The sequence below is a fragment of the Hipposideros armiger genome, unplaced genomic scaffold (assembly GCF_001890085.2).
Source record: "Hipposideros armiger isolate ML-2016 unplaced genomic scaffold, ASM189008v1 scaffold_118, whole genome shotgun sequence".
NCBI classification, from domain to species: Eukaryota; Metazoa; Chordata; class Mammalia; order Chiroptera; family Hipposideridae; genus Hipposideros; species Hipposideros armiger.
In genome coordinates this window covers 1,097,065-1,100,960 of record NW_017731468.1, presented here as the reverse complement: position 1 = coordinate 1,100,960, position 3,896 = coordinate 1,097,065, and the positions used below count along the sequence as shown (strand labels likewise).

At 51.5% G+C, this 3,896-nt stretch overlaps 1 long non-coding RNA gene across 1 annotated transcript in view; it reads left to right on the top strand.

The window, feature by feature from the left end:
- The window catches only part of LOC109385527 (uncharacterized), a 4,994-nt gene extending 1,319 nt beyond the window's left edge, over positions 1 to 3,675 (top strand). Inside the window, exon 3 of the long non-coding RNA XR_002124640.1 lies at positions 3,587 to 3,675. This is a non-coding gene — a long non-coding RNA (uncharacterized LOC109385527). The remainder of the gene's footprint in view (positions 1 to 3,586) is intronic.
- Positions 3,676 to 3,896: the final 221 nt, after the last annotated feature.

The window sequence follows — 3,896 nt, the reverse complement described above, 5'->3', positions numbered from 1 at the left end:
GTGGGAGGGGGTAGGGGGGAAGTAGAGAGGCCTGAAGTGGAAGAACAACAGGCGCATGGCTGATTCATCCATGAGTGAAGGAGGCAGTGGCCATGGGGCAAGGACCTGGCCCAGAAATCTAGGAGCCTGGATAGGGCCCAGCTCTGCCATCAGCTGGAGGCCCTGGTTGGTGGGAAGCAGCCCCTCCTTGCCGCCTCACAATAGTCTGCTGGTACTCAGCCAGACGGGAAACTCCCCTCACCCTGTGCCATGTTAAAAAGACACATCAGGTCGTAGGGCAGAGTCTAGCACCCACCACATGATGGAAGGGTGTATGAGTTTCTTACGGCTCCTGTAACAAATAACCACAAATTTAATGGCTTAAAACAACACACATTTATTATTTTACAGTTCTGGAGGTTAGAAGTCCAAGAGTAGCCTCACTGGGCTAAAGACGAGTTGTCAGCAGGTCTGTGTGTCTTCTGGAGGCTCTAGGGAGAATCCGTTTTCTTGCCTTTTCCAGATTCTAGAGGCCCCTTGCATTCCTTGGCTTGTGGGCCCTTGCTCCAATTTGCCGTCACGTCAACTTGTCTATTGCCTTCATCTTCTTGCCTCCCTCTTGTAATGACCCTGTGATTACCGTGGGCCCTCCCAGATAATCCGGGACAATTTCTCCACCTCAAGACCCTGAACATGATCACATCTGCAAAGTCAGGTATTCACAGGTTCTGGGGATTAAGATGTGCACATCTTTGGGGGGCCATTATTCTTTCTGCCAATGAGGGCAATCACGGAAAGCTGGCAAAAGGAGGTGACATCCTTAATCCTCCTGCGGTTTCACTGAGGTACCCAGTGGGACCTTCACTCCTGCTGAGGAGCGATCTGATCCTGGTAATCTTGTCTGGGGGTCTGAGCACCAGGAACCAGAGCGTGCTGGTTGGGTAAAAGGCCTTCCCTTGTGCCAACCTTCCCAGCAGCTCCTGGCCAGGCACCAGCTATGACCTTGGTTCATACTGACCCCTTAGTTTCCTGAGTCTCCTTCCCCCCACCCGGCTTGCTCCAGATTTAATGTCTGGCCTTGCCCACACTCTAAGAGTGCTCCCCACCGACTTGATTCCTTTGCTGTCACAGCCCCCACTCCTAGCCCCAGAGGCAGTCTGCTGCCTCTTGAATGACTGTGGGGCTCTCCAGCCTGGCAGCTCAGACCCACCCTCTCAGCCCTCTCCACTAGGGTGAAAACTGCACACATGGGCTCTCTCCAGCTCACTACAGAAAACCCAACCCCAAGACCCAGAGTCGAGGAGGGGGTCATGCACGATCATGAGGTCCAGCACTGGGGAGTCCCATGGGACAACTGGCCCACATCTGGAATTAAGCTGGAAATTCCAATTGCTCTCCTCTGCTAAGAAATGTGTCAAATCTTCCCAGAGATCCCATGGAAGTGGGAAGCAGTGTGGAGGTGGGGGCACTCGCTCCACAGGATCCAAGAGCTTTAGGGAAATCCAGATGTCACAATGTGTCCACAGTCCTCTGGCTGATGGTTCCCCCGGCTCCCCTCAGCTCTGCTCCCTGCCCCCGTGAAAATTAAAGACGCCTGGAGTAGACAGAGTAGTTCATTTCTTGCTAGGACCCACAAGTCTGTCCGTGTGTGCGTGTGAAACTATGACTTTTTTTAATAGGGATTGAGTTATTTTTTCCTGGAAAAAAAAATGTTGACATGTCTTTGGAGGATTGTCTGCCCAGAAAATCCCCAAATGCACAAAGAAGGCATGCTCTTCTCTTCTCTCTTCTCTCTCTCTCTCTCTCTCTCTCTCTCTCTCTCTCTCTCTCNCTCTCTCTCTCTCTCTCTCTCTCTCTCTCTCTCACACACACACACACACACACACACACACACACACACACACACACACCTCTCTGTGACCCGGGATCTCACCAACCATGTTGTTTGGGCCCTTCAGGGCCTCACCTACACTTTTAGCCCAGCTCCATCCAGTGGGGGATGGGGAGTCCATGGAGCTGGGCCTTGGAGTTAGAGACAGGCTTGGCCACTTGTTAGTTCTGTGTCTCCAGGCAAGTGTATGAGTTTCCTGTTGCTGCTATAACAAATCACCACAAACTGAGTGACTTAAAACAACACAAATTTATTTCCTTTCAGTTATGGAGGTCAGAAGTCCAAAATCAGTCCCACTGGACGAAAGTCAAGGTGTTGGCAGGGCCGGTTCCTTCTGGAGTTTCCAGGGGAGAACCCATTTCCTTGCCTTTTCCAGCTTCCAGTGGCCACCTGTATTCCTTGGCTTGTGGCCCCTTCCTCCATCTTCAGAGAACATCACTTCAATCCTGCTTCTGTCATCACATTACCATCTCTAATTCTGACCCTCCTGCATCCTTCATATAAGGATGCTTTTGATTACACTGGAACCGCCTGGATAATTGCCATCTCAAGAGCCTTAATTTAATCAAACCTGCAAAGTTCCTTTTGCCATATAAGAACATTCACAAATTCTGGGGATTACCTGAACATATTTGGGGACCATTATGCAGCGTTCCACAGCAAGTGTCCCTCTTTGGGCCTCATCTGTGGCTTCAGAGGGTTGGTCTCCAATGGACTCTTTTAGCTCTGTCACTAAAGATGCTGAGTCTCTGCCTTACAGGACCTCTGGTGAAAGAAGCCTGGACCTCAGCCTCCCTGCACTCATCGCTGAGTCTCTGGGATTCATATTGTCTCCCGTCCTTTGTCAGAAGGGAGGCCCTGTCTACCCTGCATCCATCACCAGGAGTCTGATGCTCAGTCTATACCCGAGAAGCATCTTCAACCTGTGAAGAATTCACCCCAGCCCCAGCTTAGTTTAGGATCTGAATTATACCTTTCTCCAAGGCAGGGTCCTCAACTGTTCGTCTGTGATGTGGGGACAAGAATCCTGGACCCGATTTAAGGATGTTAGGTCAGCATCCAAGATGTCTGAATGGGAGCAGCAGGGATGTGGGGACTCATTTCCCATAGCAGTCCTCACAGGCTCCACTTTCCAGAGCTCAGGCTAACCCAGTCCTAGTGTGACCTTAAAAATCTCTCACCAGGGAGTCGGAGAGGGACAATATGGACCCAGCTTGGGCAGTCTCATGGGACCCAATCGGACAGGCTGGTGCCCTTAGAGGCCACCTGAGTGAAGTGCCGCTTAGAGCCAGAACTTCCTTCTCTCTTTCCCTTTCTTTCTTCCTTTTCCTCCCTTCCCTTCCATCCCTTTCTTCCTGTATGATCCAGTGCTTGGTCCTATGTCAGGCGTAGGCTACAAAGCGGGAAAGGGTCAGTCCTTTGGCCGGTGAGAAGGCAGTGGGGACACAGCCACTGAATACCTGCTCCCCTGCAGTGTGCTGGGCATGGGTCCCTGGAGTTCCCTGAAGCCCCGTGGAAGCCAAACGAGACGGCCTAACATGACAGGAGGGCTTTCCGGAGCTGGTGGTGCTACATGGTACACTTAGATTATTGAGTCCAACTTCACATACCATGTGAGGAGAGGCAGCTGTGCTTTGGCTCATGCAGTGCCCACTGCTTGATATTTTTCCACTCTCTTTTCCTGGATAACTCTGACTCAGGTGCCTTCTCTTCCAGGAAGTCTTCCCTGAAGTCTGGGGAGGCTAAATTTCCCCCTCGATGCTCCCAGCGCCCCCACAGAGAATCTCATCATGTCCAGGCGAGGAACTGATTTTATCCTGCAGATGAGAGACAGCTACTGTCTTGAGAAGCCTCAAGTGGAAGAGGGACTATGTCCAGTGAGATGATACGGGGCTCTGCTGAGCTTATTTTTTAAGAGCTGATGGAGCTCTACAGATCACCTAGTCCATCCACTCCTCTCCGCACAGAAAGAGCACCAAGGCCCCCTTTCACAGCTCTGGTTGGTGGTGCTGGTTTCAGCCCTCTG